This window comes from Diceros bicornis, chromosome 15 (genome assembly GCF_020826845.1).
Source record: "Diceros bicornis minor isolate mBicDic1 chromosome 15, mDicBic1.mat.cur, whole genome shotgun sequence".
NCBI lineage: Eukaryota > Metazoa > Chordata > Mammalia > Perissodactyla > Rhinocerotidae > Diceros > Diceros bicornis.
In genome coordinates, this window is record NC_080754.1 from 14,852,224 (window position 1) to 14,874,693 (window position 22,470).

General features: G+C 35.9%; 1 long non-coding RNA gene across 1 annotated transcript; it reads left to right on the forward strand.

Moving 5' to 3' along the window:
* Positions 1-11,150: 11,150 nt before the first annotated feature.
* Positions 11,151-21,415, forward strand: LOC131414522 (uncharacterized). Its single transcript, XR_009222192.1, has 3 exons — positions 11,151-11,444; positions 19,755-19,857; positions 21,341-21,415. It is a non-coding gene; the product is annotated as an uncharacterized LOC131414522 (long non-coding RNA).
* The last annotated feature ends 1,055 nt before the right edge of the window (positions 21,416-22,470 follow it).

Here is a 22,470-nt window from a genome sequence, read left to right on the forward strand (position 1 = left end):
TCCAGTTTTCTTCCTGTAGTTGATTTCTAGTTTCATACCATTGTTTTCAGAAAAGATGCTTGGTATTATTTCAATCATCTTATATTTATTGAGACCTGTTTTGTGGCCTAATGTGTGGTCTATCTTGAAGAATGTTCCATGTGCATTCGAAAAGAATGTGTATTCCATGTTTTTCTGATGGAATGTTCTGTATATTTCTATTAAGTCCATCTGGTCTAATGTGTCATTTAAGGCCAATGTTTCGTTACTGACATTCTATTTGGATGATCTATCCATTGATGTAAGTGGAGTGTTAAATTCCCCTACTATTATTGTGTTGCCGTCTATTTCTCCTTTTATGTCTGTTAATAATTGCTTTATGTATTTAGGTGCTCCTATGTTGGGTGCATAGATATGTACAAGTGTTATATCATCTTGTTGGATTGTTTCCTTTATCATTATGTAACGCCTTTCTTTGTCTCTTGTTACAGTTTTTGTCTTAATGTCTATTTTGTAGGCGTTAAGTATTGCTACCTCAGCTTTCTTTTCATTGCCATTTGCATGGAGTGTCTTTTTCCATCCCTTCACTTTCAGTTTGTGAATGTCTTTAGGTCTGAAGTGTGCCTCTATATGCAGCATGTATATGGGTCTTGTTTTAGCCAATCAGACACCCTACGTCTTTTGATTCCAGTCCATTTAGTCCATTGATTTTTAAAGTAGCTATTGATAGGTATGTACTTATTGCAATTTTGTTACCTTTTTTTCTGGGTGTTTTAGTAGTTCTTCTCCGTTCCTTTCTTCTTCTCTTCTCTCTTTCCTTGTGGTTTGATAGCTTTCTTTGGTATTTTGTTTGGGTTCCTTTCTCTTAATTTTCTGTGTATTTATTATAGGTTTCTGGTTTGTGATTGCCATGAGGTTCATATACAATATAATAATCTATGTAAATAGCAATCTATATTAAGTTGATGATCTCTTAAATTTGACCTTTTGCTATAACCTCTGCTCTTTTACTCTCCTCCTCCCACATTTTCTGTTTTTTTATATCATATTTAACCTTGTGTGTGGTGTGTGTATCCGTTAACCTCTTATCATGGAAATGGATAATTTTAGTATTTTTGTCTGTTGACCTTCATATTAACTTCACAGGTTGTTGGTCTGCTACCTGTACTGTATATTTGCCTTTACCAGTGATTTTATTTTATTTTTTTGATAGTTTTCTTATTCCTGTTTGTAGTCTTTTCTTTTCCACTTAAATATGTCCCTTTAACATTTCTTGCAAGGCTGGTTTATTGGTGTTAAACTCCTTTAGTTTTTGCTTATCTGGAAAACTCTTTATCTCTCCTTATGTCCTGAATGATAACTTGGTGAGGTAGAGTATTTTTGGCTGTAGGTTTTTCCTTTCAGCACTTTAAATATATTACACCACTCCCTTGTAGCCTGTAAGGTTTCTGCTGAGAAGCCAGCTGATAGCCTTATGGGGTTTCCTTTGTATGTAACTTGTTGCCTTTCTCTTGCAGGTTTTAGGATTCTCTCTTTATCTTTAACTCTGGACATTTTAATTATAATGTGTCTTGGTGTGGATCTCTTTGGGTTCATCTTGTTTGGTACTCTCTGTGCTTCCTGTACCTAGATGTCTGTTTCCTTTCTTAGGTTAGGAAAGTTTTCAGCTATTATTTCCTCAAAGAGATTTTCTGTCCTTTTGTCTCTTTCTTCTCCTTCTGGGACAACCATAACACAGATGTTAGTGTGCTTGATGTTGTCCCAGAGGTCCTTTAGACTGTCCTCATTCTTTTTTCTTTCCAGCTTGGATGATTTCCTCTAGTCTTTCATCCAGCTCACTGATCCATTTTTCTGTATCAACTACTCTGCTTTTGATTCCCTCTAGTGAATTTTTCCTTTCCATTTTACTGTATTCTTTAGTTCTGATTGGTTCTTTTTTATATTTTCTAATTCTTTTTTGGAAGTTCTCACTGTATTCATCTATTGTTCTGCCAAGATCAGTGAGCATCCTTATGGCTATTAATTTGTATTCTTTATCAGATAGATTGTTTATCTCTTTTTCATTTAGTTCTCTTTAGGAGGATTTGTCCTGTTCCCTTATTTGGAACATATTCCTTTGTCTCCTCATTTTGCCTATTTTTCTGTGCTTATATCTCTGTGTTAGGTAGATCAGCTATGTCTTCTGATCTTGAAGAGGTGGCCTTATGTAAGAGATGCCTTATGAGGCCCAGCAATGTGCTTCCATCTCATCACAAGGTCAAAATGTTCCACAAGTGTCCTCTGTGTGGGCTACATGAATCCTTCTGTTGTGGCAGGGTTGCTCTTACTGCAGGTGCGTGGGTAGGCTAGGCTGTCCCCTTGGCCAGCTAGTTGTAAGGCTCAGCTGTGTGTGGCTGCTATGATTCCTTCAGTCACTTTATTGGGTGGGGGAAGCCCAAGCATAGTTGGCTACAAGGTCTAATAACACATTACTGCTTCAGTTTTGTTGTTAACTGAGTAGGCCCCCAGTGCAGCTGGTTGTTAGGCTCAGGGATTCACAATTGCTGTAGGCCTCTGGCCTGTGAGGCTGTTGTCAGCTCTCTCAGGAGTGCAGCTGTGTGGGGCTGGCCCCAGGTGTGGCAGCACACAATTGTTTCAGGCTTTGGAAGGTGAGGCAGTTCCCCTATGAGGCTGTTTGAGAAGTACAAGTCTTCTGCATCTGACAAACACCACAGCCTGTAGGCCCACGCACCCTGACAATGCAGTCCTGCCCCATGTGTATACCCTGCCCCACTGAAGTGGACCCACTTGTCCTGCTGAAGAGGCCGGGAACACTCCTCCAATGCAGGCCCACTCCTCACGCGTGTCCCCCCAGAGAGACTGACCCACTCTCCCTGCTTCAGAGGTCCAACACACCCCACCTTTGTGGGTCCACAGGTTGCCTGAGGGCTTGCTGGTGGGCAGATCCAGTCCCTATAGTGGTCTACCTGCTCTAGCTGAGCTAGACTAAATTGGTACTCTAGTGGGTGGGGCAAACTCCTGCACTAAGAGGCCAGGGGAAGAACTCCAATGGCTTCTGCCAGCATCTGTGTCAGCATGTCTGTACTAGGTCACAATGATGGCTACTGCCAGTGTCTCAGTCCTCAGGGAGGTGGATCCAGTCACCTCTTGCCTCCCTGAGATGCACCCAGAGCCTATCAAGTGAGTTTCTTTTGCCAAAGGACTGTGCACCGTTCTTTCTGGTGACTTTGAGTTGCTTTCCGGACTGGGTGAATTTGTGCATGGGCCCTTTAAGAGCAGGCTTTTCTTTTTCTTATGTTCAATAGCTTTCTTGGGGGTATTCCCCATTGGTTTTAATAGCCAAAAAAGCCAGATATTATGACACTTGTCTCAGTTGTGCTGAGTTCAAAAGTTGTTTATTGTGGCGAAGCTTTTCCACTTAAGATCCCCTACTCCTCCAGGAAAAGCTTCCTACCTTAAGATTGCTCTGGGCCATGAAGCATCAGGGCTAGAATGTGGCTTTTTCTTGTCTAGAAAGGTATTTCTGCCTCTTTCACCTCAGTCAGCTCTGTCGCTTGGTGTGGGGGTTGTTTTATCCAGTTTCCGGTTCTCTCTCAGGGGTAATTGTTCCAAAAGTAGTTGTAAATTCATTGTGTCTGTGGGAGGAGGTGAATTCAGAGTCCTCCTATGCCACCATCTTCCCAGCAATCCCTATAAACTTTATTTCTTTTTCTTTTTTTTTTTTGAGGAAGATTGGCCCTGCGCTAACATCTGTTGCCAATTTTCCTCTTTTTTTTTTTTTTTCATTTTTCTCCCCAAAGACCCAATACATAGTTGTATATCCTAGTTGTAGGTCCTTCTAGTTCTTGTTTGTGGGACACCACCTCAGCATGTCTTGATGAGCGGTGAGTAGGTCCACGTGCAGGATCCAAACTGGCAAACCCCAGGCCGCCGAAGCAGGATGCACGAACTTAACTGCTACACCACTGGGTCAGCTTCTATAATACTTTATTTTTAAAACTGTGTTGCATCTTTCACATTTAGATCTTTAATGCATTTGAAATACATTTTTGTCTCTGGTCTTAGATGGGTGTCAATATATAATTTTTCCATAAGGATATCCAATATACACATTATTGTATATTGGAAAGATCATCTTTTTCCCAAGTCCATGCACTGTCTGTTCCATTTGTCATATATATATCACATGGTCATATATGTGTGGATCTGTTTCTGATTCTCTATTTCATTGTATTCATCTATTTGGTTATTCTTGAATCAATATCACATTGTTTTACTTTAATTTTATATCTGGATAACAAGTCTTCAGTTTATTGTCTGGGCTTTTTTGGATCAGCTTGTCAATTTCCAGAATTAAAATAAAAAAAAACTGCTTGAGTTTTATTAGATTTTCATTGATTCTAAAAATTTACTAGGAAAGAATTGACATCTTTCTGTTTTTTTCCTCTCTGTGATATGATATATCTTTTTACTTATTTAAATCTTCTTTAATTTTTTTCAAATACATTTTGTATATCTTAGTGGAGAGGTCTTATATTTCTTTCAGTTGATTCATTCCTATGTGTTTTTTTTCTTTTTATTTGGGGAGGGTTTGTAAACGATATCTTCAAATTTTAATTTCCCATTTGCTTATTGAAGATATATAGAAATAGAATTGATTTCTCAAAAAGACTTTATTTTTAAGAACAGTCTCAGGCTTACAGAAAAATTGAGATAATAGTACAGAGTTCCCATAAACTGTATGGGAACTCTTACACAGTTTTCCCTATTATTAACATCTTACATTAGTATAGTACATTTGTTATAATTAATAGATCAAATGTGATATATTTTTCATAACTAAAGTCCACAGATTTTTAGATTTCCATAGTTTTTACCTAATGTCTTTTTCTATTTAAGGATCCCATCCAGGATACTACATTAATTTGTCTTGTTTCCTTGGACTCCTCTTGACTGTGATATTTTCTCAGAATTTCCTATTTTTGATGACCTTGACTGTTTGAGGGGTACTGGTCAAGTATTTTGTAGAATTACCCTCTATTCAGAATTTGTCTGATGTTCTTCTCATGATCAGACTAAGGTTATGGATTTAGGGGAGGAAAACCACAGAGATAGAATGCCATTTTAGTTATATCATATCAAGTGTACATACTACCGACTCTTAATTTTGACATAGAAGACTTTTGTATTCTATGTATATAGTTAGATTTTCAGGTTACAGTCTTCACTCTTTGGGATCTCTAGTCTCCTAAATGATTTTTTTTTTTTTGATTAGGAAGATTCATCCAGAGCTAACATCTGTTGCCAATCTTCCTCTGTTTTGTATGTGGGTTGCTGCCCCAGCATGGCCACAGGCTGTGTAGGTCCACGCCCGGGAAACAAACCCAGGCTGCTGAAGTGGAGCATACCAAATTTAACCACTAGGTAATTGCGGCCAGCCCTAAATGATATTTTTAAATTTGTGCACATTAAGATTCTCTTTATGTGCTGTAAAACTCTATGCATTTTGACAAATGCATAGCGTCACTTATTGACCATTACAGTGCCATACAGAATAGTTTCATTGTCCTAAAAATCCCTTGTCTCACCTATTTAACCCTCCCATCTCCCCCTGAACCCCTGGCCACCACTGATATTTTTACTGCCTTTATAGTTTTACCTTTTCCAGAATGGCATATAATTGGAATCATACAGTATGTAGCCTTTTTAGACCGACTTCTTTCACTTAGCAATACACATTTAAGGTTTCTCCATGTCTTTTTGTGGTTTGGTAGCTCATTTGTTTTTATGGCTGAATAATATTCTGTTGTATAGGCGTAGTTTATTTACTCATTCACATATCAAAGGCATCTTGGTTGTTTCCAGTTTTGGGTGATTATGAATAAGGCTGCTATAAACATTTTCATGCAGGTTTTTGAGTGGATAAAGTTTTCAAATCAGTTGGGTAAATACTTAGGAGCACAATTGCTTATCATATGGTAAGACTGTGTTTAGTTTTGTGAGAAACTGCCAAACCGTCATTCAAAACTGTACCATTTTTCATTCCCATCAGCAATGAATGAGAGTTTCTGTTTTTGTCCACATCCTCACCAACATTTGATATCGTAATTTTTTTTTAAATTTTAGCCATTCTAATAGGTATGTAGTGGAATCTCATTATTGCTTTAATTTGCAATTTCCTAAGAGATTTTGTGCATCTTTTCATGTGCTTATTTGTCATTTGTATATCTTTGGTGAGGTGTCTGTTCAGATTTTTTGCCTATTTTTTAATTAAGTTGTTTGTTTTCTTATTGTTTTTTTGTATATTTAGGATACAACTCTGCTATGGTCTGAATGTTTATTTCCCCCTGCCCCCAATTCATATAAGTAGTTGTGGTCTTTGGGATGTGATTGGGTCATGAGGGTGAAGCCCACATAAATGGGGTTAGTGCTCTTATAAAAGATCCACAGAGCTTCCTAATCCCTTCCACAGCGTGAGGTTACAACAAGAAGTCTGAAGCCCAGAGGAAAGCCATCACGCAACCATACTGCCACCTTAATCTGGGACTTCCAGGCTTCAGAACTGTGATAAATATAAATTTCTGTTGTTTATAAGCTACCCGGTCTGTAATATATTGTTATAGTGACCCCAAAGGACTAAGACAAAAGTCCTATGTCAGATATGTGTTTTACAAATACTTTCCTCCAATCTGTGGCTTGTCTTTATATTCTTTTAAATTGTCTTTGACAGAATGAAAGTTTTTAATTTTAATAAAGTCCAAATTATCAATTTTTTTCATTCATACATCATACTATTGGTATTGTATCTAATAACTCATCACCAAAACCAAGGTCACCTAGATTTCCTCCTATGTTTTCCTCCAGAAGTTTTATAGTTTTGCATTTTCATTTGTCCATAATCCATTTTCAGTTAATTTTTGTGAAAGTTAGTTAGCTGTCTATATTATTTCTTTTTTTTTTTTTGCATTTGGATGTTGTAAAGGGTTGGATAATGTCCCCCCAAAATTCCTTGTCTGTATGCAACCTCAGAACGTGATGATTTTTAGAAATGGGGTCTTTGCAGATGAAATTAAGGTGAGAATCTCAGGATGAAATCATCCAGAGTTAGGGTGGGCTCTAAATCCAATGACTGATATCATTATAAGAAGAGGAGAGGACACACAGAGACGCAGAGTAGAACACCATGTGAAGGCGAAGGGAGAGATTGGAGTGATGCATCTACAAACCAAGGAATGCCAAAGATTATTTGTAACCATCAGAAGCTTGGAGAGAAGCATAGAATAGATTCTCACTGAGAGCCTCCAGAAGGAAACAACACTACTGACACCTCAATTTAGGACTTCTGACCTCTAGATCTGTGAGAAATAAATTTCTATTATTTTAAGCTACTAAGTTTGTGATAATTTGTCATGGCAACCCTGGGCAAGTAATCAGACATCCAATTATCTCAGCAGCAGCATTTGTGGAAAAGACTATCCTTTCTCCATTGAATTGCCTTTGCACCTTTGTAAAAAATCAGTTGAGGGCCAGCCTCGGTGCCTAGTGGTTAAGTTCAGTGTGCTCCACTTTAGTAACCTGGGTTCAGTTCCCAGGCACAGTCCTATGCCACTCCTTTGTCAGTGGCCATGCTGTGGTGGTGGCTCACATACAAAAAGAGGAAAATTGGCAACAGATGTTAGCTCAAGGTGAATCTTCCTCAGCAAAAAAAGGAAAAAAAAAAGATCAGGTGATTATATTTGTGTAGGTCCATCTCTGGGCTCTCTATTCTGTTCCATTGATCTGTCTATTCTTTTGCCAATACCACACTGTATTGACTACTGTAGTTTTATATTAGGTCTTGAAGTTGGGTAGTGTTAGTCCTCCAACTTTGTTCTTTTCCTTCAGTATTATGTTGGTTATTCTGGGTCTTTTGCATGTCCATTTAAACTTTAGAATCAGTTTGTTGATATCCATAACATAACTTGCTGAGATTTTGATTGGGATTGCATTGAATCTACAGATCAAGTTGGGAAGAACTGATATCTTGACAATGTTGAGTCTTCCTATCCATGAACATGGAATATCTCTCATTTATTTAGTTCTTCTTTGATTTTGTTTATCAGAGTTTTGTAGTTTCCCTTATACAGATCTTGTATGTATTTTGTTAGATTTATATCTAAGTGTTTCATTTTGGGGGTGCTAATATAAATGGTATTGTGTTTTTAATTTCAAGTCCAACTTACTCATTGCTGAAATACAGGAAAGTGATTGACTTTTGTATATTAACCTAGTAATCCTGTAACCTTGTTATAATTGCTTATTAGTTCCAGGAGTTTCTTTTGTTGATTTGATTTTCTGTGTAAGGTGATCCTGTCATTTGTGAGCAAAGGAAGCTTTATATCTTCCTTCGCATTATGTATACCTTTTATTTCCTTTTCTTGCCTTATTGCATTAGGGAGAGCATTCAGTATGACATTGAAGAGGAGAGGTGAGAAGAGACATCCTTGCTTTGTACCTGATCTTGGTGGGAAAGCTTTGAGTTTTTCACTATTAAAGTATGATGCTGTCTTTAAGTTTTTGTAGATATTCTATATCAGATAGAGGAAGCTACCCTCTGTTCCTAGCCTACTGAGAATTTTTATGATGAATTGCTTTTGGATTTTATCAAATGCTTTTTCTGCATCTGTTGATATGATCATGTGACTTTTCTTTTTAGTCTGAGGATGTAATGGATTACATTAATTGATTTTCAAATGTTGAACCAGCTTTGCATATCTGGAGTAACTCCATTTGGTTGTGGTGTATGATTTTTGAATATAATTTTGGATTCAATTTGCTAATATTTTGTTTAGGATTTTTGTATGTGTGTTCATAAGAGATATTAGTCTATTGTTTTATTTTAATGTCTTTAGTATTTTCTTTTTATTCTTTTTAGAGTTTCTATATCTCTGCTTACCTTATCCATGTGTTTTTGCATGAGTCAACTTTTCCACTGGAGTCCTTAATATATTAATCATAGTTATTTTAAATTCCCTGTCTGATAATTTCAAAATCTGTACTCTATTTGAGTCTGGCTCAGATGCTTGCTTTGTCTCTTCAGATTGTTTTTATTCTTGGCTTTTAGCATGCCGTACGAAAGCATGCTAAATCCAGACTTGATGTATCACGTAATAGGAACCACAGTAAACAGAGCTTTAGCATAGGTTCATGTGTTTTATGTTAATTTGGCTAGGAGTTGAGTTGTGTTTACTGTTTACTGTAGGTCTAGGTATCAAGGGCTTCAGATTCCTGTAGTTTTCTTTGTTTTTGTCTCCCCTGTTGTTTTTTAATTTCTGTAAGAACTCCTTGTTAATTAGAGTCTGAGCCTTGCAACCATGTCAGCTGTATTCCACTGTCATTATATTGGAGCCAATTGATGTAGTGGTAAATAGTAGGGGAGAGGAATTATTTTAAAATCTTATAGTTAAATCTCACTCTTTTAGTGGGTGTGTGTCCCTTGGCTGTGACCTTTACAAGTTTTCTTACCTTATTTTTTTTCTCCTTCTCCCTCTTAGATGAGAGGGGAAAGCTAAAGGGAACTGGAGTTGACTCATTGTCCTTCCAACTACATGAGATAAAGTTCTGGTAAAGTCTTTCCCGGTGGAGAGTAGGTCTTTTTATGGAAAATGCACTGGGCTTATTTCACAGTGGTATTTTCCCTCCCCTTGCCAAAGATATAAGGTGATTTTTCTTGACTCTTCACCATGAGAACCTGGTGAAATTCCTGCTGGTGAAACCTATAGAATTTTTGGTCATCCCTAAGACTGGAGCCCCGAGGAGTTTGTCACCGTCAAACTAGTTCACATGCAGCCTCCAGAAATTCCTCAAAATTACTATTACTCATCTTATGTTGGTTAATTTATGTTTCAATTTTTTCACTCAATAAATATTTATTGACTAAGTAGTATATGTCAGAAATACTTTTGGAAGCTACATATCAATGGTGAAGAAGATAGAGGAGTTCATTTTTCTAGAGGAAGACAGGCAAATAAAACACAGTTATAAAACAGAGAGATAAGTGTTATGATAGGGGTAAGTCCAGGATAGTATGCAAGTGCATTTCTCTTCATTCATACTGTGTTTTATTTTCAGATTCTCCACATGGGATAAATCACAAAAATAATGAGACAGCTGTATTGGGAGAAAATGTGACAATTTTCTGCAATTTAACGACTCCAGCAGATGTTGTGCAAATTACCTGGCAGAAGATCCAAGATTCTTTGCCACAAAATATTGGCACATATAGCAGTAGATATGGAGAAAAGATCCTTCCACCATACATAGATCGTCTGCACTGCAGAGCTTCGAACCCACTTCCTCGTTCATAACTATTCTTGAAGTGACATTTGAAGATGAAGCCTGCTACAAATGTCTATTTAATGTGTTCCCACACGGCAGCCGTGGAGGAGAAACCTGCCATAACTTTATAAGTATATAAATGTTTTACGGAGAGTCAAAATCATGGGGATGTGGTCTTTGAAAGTTAAGGTCCAGAGAAAGAATATTAGAGAAGGAAAGGATATAATAGAGGTTGTCCCAGGACAAGTCTTTTGTTATACAGAAGAAAAAAATGGAAGCCAGTGATTGGTACATGACTTGTCCATTTTCACACAATGCAGATTCAGGTATAGCGTTTAGGTCTTCTGCCCACTCATCTAACTTTTTTGCTCTACACTGCACTGACTTTAATCCTGTGGGTAAAGTTCAAAAACAGCATCAGGATTTTCATTGGGAAAAGAGAAGAAAAGAAAAAGAGACAGTAGAGCAGGAGAAAGAGGAAAGAAGTCTACTCTAAGAGAACAAGAATTTCCAAGTCTTCAAATTAACAAAACATTGATGGAATAGTGATAGTGTCACAGTGTTCTTTCATTAAGTTGCTATAAATTTAAAGTATTGGGGGTTTATATAATGTAATTTTAAGGTTGAATGAAAGTGGAAATACCAAATGTTCTTCTCAAATTGGAGGATAGTGGGTATAAGAGATGAAATTGTGAGATTTTGTAAAATTTGAGGAAAAGTATCTGAGAGGGACATGTTTACAACATTTTGGCTTCACATAAAAATTTGGGGAAGTCCATCTTTAACACCATAGAAATCTGGTATGACACATTTTTAAACTTAATTTTGTTTCTCCTTTTTTGCCTCAGCTGTATCTGAATTAAGATCTGAACTCCAGTCCAATCTTGACTCTGAAGATTTTCTTCAATTTATTTACTCAGCTGTGGGAAAACCTGCTCCTCAAATATCTCTTTTCCCAGCACAAGTCTTGATTAATCCACCAGAGGAATACCTTGCTCAGAATCCAAATGGCACAGTGACTATCTCTAAAACGTACAACGTCTCCTTAGAGACTGTTAGGTCCCTAAGACTCCAACACCTGATTGTGTACATGGATCATCCTCTAAGGAATGAAGAGAAGATTGTTCCTCTGTCAGTGAAACAAGAATGTAAGTAAAAGTAATAATCAACAAGGGGAAATATTTATCTTTAAAATTCACTACCAGAAGTTTTGTGTCTTCATCTATTCTTAAAAATGTAAATCAATGTAATACTCATGCATAGTTAAAAGATTCAAATAATGAAGATATTCTTTACCTTAGCCCTGCTTCTGGGGGTAACTGTTCTTAAAATTTTTAATTGATCTCATTTACATGCTTTCCACTGAATTTCTGCCACAATCAATGAAGATTAGGCTCATTTACACTTCCTTCAACTTTTCCTCGCTCTATTATAATTCCTTTCCTCCCAAGATAGTTCTTTTGCTGCTTACCTCTGCAACTTTCAACAGCATGGTTAAACCTGGTTTTTGTTTCATCCACAATAGAAAGTCTCTCTTAGACACCCACTTCTCCTTGCCCACCTTGCTCCCAAGCTCTGTCAACTGCATCTTCTGTTTCAAAGTCATAATTAAACAGGGTATAATGTTCCTAAACAGCTTACATAATAATTTAAGTATATTAATATGTTTAAATAATGTAATTTTCTATGCAATTTAAATAATTGTTTTTATACTCCACCTAATAATCTTTTAAAACTACAGCATTTAGTCTCTATATATTTAGTGTGAATATTGATATATTGGGGTTTTAATGTATACTACTTTACTATTTATTTTCTACTATCTGACCTATTTTATGTCTCTTTCTCTCTCTTCCTGAATTCTTTTGGATTATTTATTTTTATTTCATCTCCCCCTTTAGTAGTTTGTTAAATATACATGCCTGTACCCTTCTTTAAGTGGTTGATTTGGAGACTATAACATCATCCTTGACTTATTAAAGTCTGATATAATTTAGTACTTCCCAGATAATGCAATGATCTTATATCAATTCCCGCTCTTTGTGCTCTTTTTTTGTACATTTTGATTCTTTGCGTATATTTAAATATCAAAATATATTATTATTGTTCCTGTTATTTATAGTCATATTCCTTTAGATTTACCTTTTCTGTTCTTTTTTATTTCTTTCTCTATGTTTGAGCTTTCATTTTTCTTCTGCCTAAAGAATTCTTTTTTGTTTTTCCCTTAGTGCGGGAGTACAGATGGCCAATTCTTTCAATTTTTTTGGTCATAAAATGTTTTAATTTTTGAAGAACATTTTTACAAGATTCCTAATTCCAATTTGATAGTTATTTATTTATTTTTTCATCACTTTGACAATGGTATTCCGCTGGCTTCTGACTTTCACTACTTCTGTTGAAAAGACATCTGTCTGTTTTATTACTGATCCTTTGAAAGAAATGTATCTCCCTACCTCCCCTGGCTGCTTTTAAGATTTTCTCCTGGTATTTGTTTTGCAGCAGCTTTACTGTTATGTACCTTGATGTTGTGTTCTTTGTATTTATCTTGCTTGCATTTCCCCAAGCTTCTTGAATCCGTGGATTAATTGTCCTTCATCACTTTTGGAAAATTCTTGACTATCATCTCTTTACATATTGCTCCTGTCCCATTCTCTCTCATCTCTTTCTAGGACTCTAATTATAAATATATTAGATGTATACAATAATTAAATTAGATGTTTTTTAAATTCTGTATCTGAGAATTCTAATTTCTGGATCTTTTCTGGGTCTCTTTCTATAGTCTGTTATTTTTTTGTCATAGTTTCCTACCAGTGCAGGATAGTTATGTATAGTTATTTTTGACTGCACGCTAGACCTTGAATATGAAATATTGCAGAGATAATTGAGGCTCTGGATTTTTTCTTTGTCACAACTTTATTGAAATATAATTCACATACTGTACACTTCACTCAAACTGTGTAATTCGATGATTTTTAGTATATTCACGAAGTTCACATAGCCATCAGCAAATCAATTGTAGAACATTTTCAGCACCCCAAAAAGAAACTCGGTATCCTTTAGCCATACATTCCGACCCTCCATACTCCTAGCCCTGGGAAACCACTAGTCTGCTTTATGTCTCTACAGATTTGCCTATTCTGTACATTTCGTATAAATGGAGTCATATGACATGTGGTCTTTTATGATGGATGGCTTTGTCTTCCTGAGAACACTTACTTTTGCTTTGCATGGGCATTTATTTTAGGGATAGATTACTTTAATTCAATCAAAGAGTGAGATGATTTGAAATGGGCTTTAGTCTTTGAAAGGTAAAGTCTATTTCTGGTTCACTCTTACCTCCTAGAGTGTAAGTATTTGGAGTTCCAGTTTTAAGCTGGGGTGGATACCAGAGCCCTTTGTCCTTGGCAAGCTCTTCCCTGCAATTTTTATTGTTCTAGCTCTACCTGACTGCTGAAATTTCTGCTCAGCTTCTCAACGTTGACTTTCTCCTTAATAATTGATGATTTTATTAGGGGAAAGAGTGTATCCAAATGTGAGGCTTACTTCTCTTGGCTTCCCATTTTTACTGAATGTTGGCCTTACAAATTCTTAATGACTTGATAGCTCTTTGATGCCTTCAAAAAAATTTTTAACAATATTTTGTCCAAATTTTCTTCACGTTCCTAGGAAGAGGTTTGTTCCAAAACCACCTAGATCATTGCTGGAATTGAAACCTTCTCTTATTATCCAATTTTATACTGGCTATCTCCTTTTCAGCTTTTACAACTGCATTTCCATAGCCTCATTGTCAACAGGGCCCTTGTCACCTTGTTCAGGAGTTAATGTGCTTTGACCCCAGTTTCCAAAAGTGCAATAAAGTACAGTTTCCCACCCTCATCACATAGCCTTAGATATTTTCTATAGAAATAAAGAAGAGATCCCAGTTTACCTGCCAACTAGAGTTTCCATCTATTCCTCCAGAAGACATCTTCCTCCCAAATAAAGGTAGAAATTCAACTCCCATTCGAGCATTTTCCCCCATTTTCTGGATCTCTTTATGTTTGGATAAATACTACCAAATAAGCTTTGGATGTCAGTCATGGTGGGGGAATCCTGCTTACCTCTTAATCTATGATAATACCACACCATTATATCACAGATAATGGTATAAGTTGTCCAATGGTATTAGTTACATAGTAATAGTCTGTTTTTCCATTTATGTTTCACAGGCAATAAAATAATTTTTTTCTTTCAAGCTTATCATTGCCTTTTATCCAATTTTTGTTAGTTTTGAGGCTCACTAGTCTTTGTTGCGTCAGTTTTTCCCTTTTGAGAGCTAAACAACAGCCATACCATTCACCGTGTGTGGCACTGCCACCATTTGTTTAATTCAGCAGATAATCATTGAAGCCACCCACTAGGAGTCCTTTCAGTAGCTGTGTCTGTAATAATATTAGGTTGAACCATATGATATTGATAATATTCAACCATTCGTATCTATAAAATAAGTAATTTTATAAGGTTAAACCTAATATAAGTATACCAGGTTAAACTTAACATAAATAAGGGAATATCATTTGAACATTGTCAAGACCAGGCTAACAAGGCCTCCAATCGTGAAACGTGCCCCCAACTTTGAGGGCTTTTCCCATTTTTCAATACCTGGGAACTTTGATCAATTCCTCCTTTCAGGGTAAACATGCCAAATTCTCAACTCTACCCATTCCAAATTGGAAAGAGATGGATATTCCCTATCCACCTCCCTTCCAACTTTTCAGTCTGACATAGGGCAACATATATTGGATCTTGTGGCTGAGGATCCAATGACAAACCAAACAATCTTCACCATTTTCTAGTGTCAAAGAGTAATGTACTCTCCCTTTTCTATTTAAATAGGGGACCTGAGACAATGGTGGCTCCTCTACACTTTAAAGCAAATGCTCTAATTCTTTTATAGAAACCAGGAGTTTGGGTGATTATCTTGCCATGAATTATCTCACTTGAATATCCTAATGAGCTACTAGGAGATGTAAAGAAATTATTCCATGCATCTGATTAAGAAACAACATTTCTCTGGGTTGTCACAGAACTTCAAACCATTAAGCAAATAGTGGTATCATCTTTGCTCTTTCAATATACCTTATACTTTTAACTTGAGCCTTAAATTATAGCCCAAGACATTTTAAGTTCCATCCCTTGACCTTCATTTCTGGGTGCTTCTTCAAACTAGTGGGCTACATCACAGGCTTCTGGAAGTTAATGAAGACATGTACATATTCTACTGAAACATATCCTCTGTTAAGGCCTTAGCCTTTTCACACCACGTATTGTCAGAAGACATAATGGGTTAAGCAGCATCTTCCCTCTTTCCCTCCTCCAAATTACCCTGACGATTTCCCCTGAAAGATTTAGGTATAATCAGTCTGGAGTCTTTGTGTCTGTCCCACTTCAGATGCCAACCTGCATTAACAAAGTTGCGTCAAATTTCAATATTAAATATGGACTGAAGGACTGACAGACATCACTTGGACAAATCAAATGAGATTTACTTATCTAAAGGACACACAAGGAAGTTCACAATCAGAATATACAACAAAAGGATCAGCAACATTCTCCAAGGGAGATATAAGCTTTTTCTGTGAACCAGCTTGATAACAAGATCAGAATAGACAGTCTAGCTAACATTAATCAACTGTGAGTGTTTAGTATTTATACAGTAACCCTTCAAATCCTAGACTTTGTAATGAGACAGAGTGAAATATTTTCTTTTTCCAAAATACACATTGAGAAGGCAAATAGTTTATTACAGACCGTTTCAGAAACCACAAGACTATAATACTTCTGCATAGCTTTCTATTTCCATGCTGTACATAAGGGAAGGTACAAGGTAATGACTTTTCCAGGACCTTACTTGGTAGGACAGCTTACAATAAAACTTAGAGTATCTAATTCCCAGTCTTGTATCTTGATAGCTTTCATAAAATTGCTGTGGTGGGGGTGGGTGAGAACATTAACTAAGTCAGGTTAGTAAGCAGACTTATTCTATTTTATTAAGATACTTTTACAGAATCTATATTTTTGGTTTTGGTTTTTATAAACTCAGGAAAACGGTGAGAAGGGTAAAATTTCTCCATAATTTGTCACATTCACCCAAGAACCAGAAAGCACAACTAGCCATCAGTGATGTTGAATCATAAAGGTTGAATGAATGAAGGAGACATCACATCTTTTGGAGGCCTAACAGTTTTTGTACATAGCCAGCTATTGGAGTATTGGAATGAGTAGTCTAGTATATAATCCAGAGGGGCTAAACACAACCTCATTTAGAGCCAGGACATCTCATCAATCTCTGAATTACACAATCTCTGGAGTAACGTAAATAAAGCACAACATGATAACTGGCACAAAATGAGACTATTGTAAAACAATACACTCAGGCCAACAAAGATTATCCTCCCATCATTTTCAGCCTCTCTGGGATAGCACAACCTGTTCTAAGTAGAGTCCTAAACTCAATGCTGTAGAATTAGAATAACAGGCAATTTTTCTACTGACAGAGTCAGTACTACCAGAGTAGTCACGCTAACAGGCTGCAGGATCTATCCTATGGTCTTATAATGCTCTTACATGTGATTGATAGCTTGCTTATTATACCACTTTAGGTTAACCATCCTTCTGCCCTCAGAACTTCTAGAGTATTTCTCCATCTTCTGTGACTATCCATTGTTATTGATGAGAAGTCAAATGTCAATCTGATAATTGTAATAATAGACACTACTGTATTTTCTCTTTATCCTTAGAATTCCAAAACTTCCTAGCCCTATTTTTAGGTGTTTATTTTTTAAACCCTGTAATGTAATGGGTATTTGGTGAGTTCATTCAATCTAGAGACTCAAATCCTCCAACTCTGAATATTTTCTCATTTCTTTGAGAATTTCTCCCCTGTTCATCTAACTTATTCTTTTTTTATAAACTTCTAATTTAGTGGGCATTAAGATATTTAGATTGGCTTTTATTTTCTCCTTTTTTTAAATATCCCTATCTCTTTTTTTTCTTTATCCTATCTGGGAAATTTTCTAAAACTTGTCTTCAAATTCTTTCTTTCAATTTTTCCTTCTTTTGACAATTGGGTTTATAGTTTTGAATTGCTTTTGCAATTTAAAATTAATTTTACAAATTAAAATTGCTTTAATTTTTTCATACCCTTCTCTTCCTATTTGAAGGAAGTAATATGTTCTCAAATCTATCTTGGAATAATAGTTTAGAGGTGTTATAGTTATCTTCTATTTCTTTTATTACCTCCTCTTCCTTTCTTTTATTATCACCCCCCTCCCACTACCATCATTTTAATTTTATGCTTCTTTTTCTCAGTCTTTTTGACTTTGATTACAGGCTTTCTTCAAAGTCTAGTGAGTCTTCACTAAAGGTTTACAGAATCTTTATTTGGTTTATGGCATCTTGTGAAGAGACAGACTTTTCTTTGTAGAGAGCAGGCTGCAATTAGCCAGGAGGCTTTAAAAGCCAGAACGTAGAGGTCTTTACTCTGGTGCGCTGACCCCTACTACCCTAGTTATTCCCGTATGTTCAATGTATTACTTTAACTATCCCTCCATTTTTTTGGCTAAGGGGTAAGTGCCTGGCTGTCCAAAGCTGTGCTTTGGGATATGGAAATGGGTGCTTTTGACTGTAACTTTCATTCCGTGATTCACTCCTCCTTCCTTTGTCATCTGAATTCTGAGCCTCTCCAGGTACAGCAGAGTCTCTCTGCAGGTGTAGTCTACTTTTGTACATACGTGAGCCTGTAGCTTTTTTTATCCTGCACCTTCATTCTTCTACCCTCTTTACACTTTTTATAAGTTCATTTAAATCTCCTACCAATGAAGGTCACTCTTCTGTATGATTATTTTTCATTTAATCATTTTATTTTTGTTACTATAATTTTAATGGAGTCTCAGAAAAGAGTAGAGATAAATATTTTTGTTACATGTGTCTTTTGCAGTTGAAGTTAATCAGCTTCTCTTTCTTGGCAATCCCCAAATCACGAAATTGGGATATGTCAATTGAATAGCATATGTATCCCCTATCAATCTATTGGCTAGATTATTATGGTTAATTTCACTTCTCACAGAGATAAGTATGTCTGTAAAGAAGTAACGTCAATTCAGAAAAGGATTCTTCCTTGCTTAGCACTGTAACAAATATTTGGGATAGAAATCCCCGATTCTGCTGAAATCTTTTTAGAGTTTTTTGTCCCCCTATGTTTTGTTGTTGTTGACTTAAGGGCTGTGTTCACATTTTAGTGCCAGATTCTTCCATTCAACCTCCTCCACTCATTTTGAATCAGCTATGCTTCTCATTGAAAAAGAACATAGTTAAAACTGGAAACTGAGACAAAGTGATGTCTGAACAGTCAAAATTAAATGGCACAAAGTTCCTCAACTAAAAAACATGGACTTTCTAATAGTATCTCAGGGAAGAAGTAATTGCTAACAAGAATTTCTCTTTTCCTTCAATGGTAATGGAAAATTCAAAGCAGCAAATTAAAAAGAGGTGAGAGGTTACAGTGAGCCGAGAAATAACATCAGTCTGACAATCAGAAAGAGGACAAAAAACCTATCACAAGCAGACCTAAGAATATAAAATGCACAGTAGTTCATGCCACTTAACGTAAGCGCAAATTTCCTTAAGGTCCATCCACAAAGTGTATAGGTTTATTTTTATATTATATCTAAGAACTATCATTGATAATCATAATGATGGCCTTTGTTAAACCTAAGTTGCAATGAAAAATGTAAATTATATTCAGAAGGCTAAACAAAAAGAAGTTAAGTCTGTAATACAATTTAGGAATATTGTGGTCAAATAGCTACTGTAAAAAGTGTTGATATGTTTTTTCTTAAGAGTGCAGGCTCTGGAGTCAGACAAACTGAACTTGCTTCCCAGTTTTGCCACCTAATCACTGCGTATCTTTGGGCAATTTTCTTAACATCTCAGAGCCTCCATTTTCCCATTTGTACCTAATAATTGTACTCACCTCCTTGATGTAAATAATCCTTGTAAAATGCTTAGAACATTAATCTTCAATACTAATTATTATTATAAATTTATTTTCTGAGGTTATTGTAGACTCTTTGGAAATTCCACTTTAGTAATTGAATAATATTTCATCAAATAACTATATTATATTTTGCTTAACCATTTTTAGGTGGTTATATCTAGGTAAATATTTAGGTGGTTATATCTTTTTTTATTCTTGAGAGTGGTAGGATGATATTAAATATTATGTCTTTAATTTGAATATGCATTAGTATATTCTTTTATAAAATGGAATATGGCAAATAATCTTATAGTATCAATTTGAATCTCAACAAAGCCATGGTAAATCAAAAGAGCATTGCAGATGAAAGTTACCTAAATAATACAGTGTATAGAAAAGAAGTCAAGTCACACATAGCATGTTCCTGGTTTGTGTTTTTCAGGTACTTCTGGTTCTTCTTCTATTTGGCTGCCTATAGTTGGTGCATTCATAATTTTTCTACGTATTTCACTTATTATTGTCTTTATTGTTTGGAGAAAGAAAAGGTAAGTTGTATTATTACCTGTCTGTGATAGAGAAGGTGGGTATAATAGAGCTAGTTTCAAATCTGAAGAAAAACAATTCCAAAATTCATCATGGCAAGAATCATCATGGAAAACTCTTTTCCATGTGCTTGGTAATTCTTGCAGCCAAGGATTTATCCTTGTTAAAATGATACCCTACTTGGGATTGTTATAAAGGTAGGCTGTTAGTAATCATTCATGCTTATGGTGAGTTGAGTTTGAGATTCTTTCTTGAGGACAGATTTTGACAGAAAATGCATTCTTCTCAGTGTGGGAGACAGAGACACAACTAAGGTAGAGAAGTTCTTTGCCTTCAGAAGCTTACGTTCCAGTGGGGAGAGGTAGTCAATGAAAATATACAAGGAAACAAGGAAATACTGGTTAGTGATAAGTACTATTTAGAAAATAAAGCAGAATGGTATAATTGAAAAAGACTATGGAGCTAGTTTATGTTGAGAGGTCTATCTGAGGAGGTGACATTTAAACTGAGAACTGAGTCAGAAAAAAGTTGTGAGTGAAGTTCTTGGCGAAGACTGTTACAGACAAAAAAGGAAGAGTTAGTGTAGATCCCCAGGTGGGAATGAGCTTGGTGTGTCCCAAGAAGAAAAGAGAAGGTCAGTGTAGCTAGAACGAAGATTTAGAAATAGTGATGGGGGCCAGAACAGGTAAGGCCCATAGGCCTGGAAAGGCATTTGGGTTTTCTGTTATCAGTAATATCAATCCACCGAAGTATTTAGAACATGGGAGTACAAGGTTCTGATTTAGCCTTTAAAAAGATCTCTCTAGCTGGAATGTGGACAAAGTTTCTTAGAGGTCAAGAATGAAAGTAAGAGATTTTCAAAGAGAAGATTTCCATAGTCAAGATGGGAATCGATAGTGATCTGGGCCAGGGTGGCAACAATGGGAATTGAAGGATATGTTTAGGATGACAAGATTTGCTGATGAATAAGATGTGGAAAGAGTGAAAGAGAAAAACTATCCTGATGATTCTAAACTTTCTGGCATAGATGAAGGAACCTCTTATAAATAAAGGGAAGATTAGAGAAAGAACAAACTTTGGAGAATGGACCGAAAGTTCTATTTTGATCATGTTAATTTTTAAATGTCTATTTGACATGTAAGGGAATATGTCAGTTATCCATACATATGAATCTGGAATTTGCGGAGCAGATAAGAACCAAAGGTATAAATTTGGGAATATAGCAGGTATGTTCTCTAACAGGATGAATCATAAGTTATGACTCTCACTATTATCGAGTAGAAATAACAGGCAAATTCTGTAATTGCAGTACAGTATTTTTATGCTGAACTAAGCATTCAAAAGATATCTTGATCAATGTCTCAAGAGAATTGGAATCGGAATCTCCCAATTTTTTATTCATAGCATACTCTTACAATGTACTGCCATTAGGGGGAGTGTTTGGGCTGTATTCTTATGGATACATCAATGTCATTATACCTCTAGGTCACAGAATGTGCTTGAAACACCCTAGCTGACACAGCCTGACATGGAGACCTTCAAGAGCCACTTTCTTCCTGTACACAGGTAATTAGCAGGTGTGTGATTTTTGCTCTCACTGTGTATACTTCAAATTTAAGGCTTAACCTTCCGTATTAAGTCATCCATTTGGTAGCAGCAATTATCATTTTCAAAATAAATAGAAACAAAGATTTGTTTATATTATCCAGTTTCATGAACTAGTGGTTTCAAATGAGGTTATGTTAATGCCTTTGAATGTTTCTATTCATCCTCTGATACAGGACCCTTCCCAATATCACCACTTGAATGGCTGCTTTGATCTGTGTTTTTTTTTTGATTATTAATACGTATGAGCATGTCTTCATATATTTGTTAGCCATTCAGTTTTCTCCTTCTGTGAAGTTCTTCTCTACATCTTCATGCGATTTCTGGTTGGTTGTCTATTTGCAGAAATTCTTTATGTCCTAGATTCGTTACATACTAGACATTAATTACTTCTTCCTATTTGGCATTGCTCTATTAAATTTCTCAGTTATATCATTAAGAGAATAGAAGTCTTTAGTGCTTTAATGTTGTGAAATCCATCAATTTTTCACCTAATAGTTTGAGTTTGGCGTCTTATTTAAGATGTCCTCATCCACCTAAGTTCACAAAAATATAATCATATTAATTAGTTTCATATTTTTCTATTTCGTCTTTAGGTCTTTAAGCCTTTGTACCTAATATAGGATTGCTAATTTTCATCAATCATATATTGAGCCAGATTTCCTAACATCAGCTTCTATATAACCTGTCCTTTCCCCACTGCTGAGCCCCATTTTCAGCTCTCTCGGGTAGGACTGTTGTTCCGTTATTTAATTTTTTGTTTCATAATTGCATATAGTTTTATTACTACAATCTTTTGTTATGCATTAAAATATGGTAAGGAGAGATTCCCAGCTTTTGTTTTCTAACTTGATGTATCTATTAATGGACACACACACACAAACACGCGCGCATGCACACACACATATCATGAAATAAATTTATTAAGTTCTTAAAAAAGTACAGTTGGAATTTTGGTTAGCCTTACCTTGAATTTACAGATTAATTTTTGGAATATTGATATCTTTACA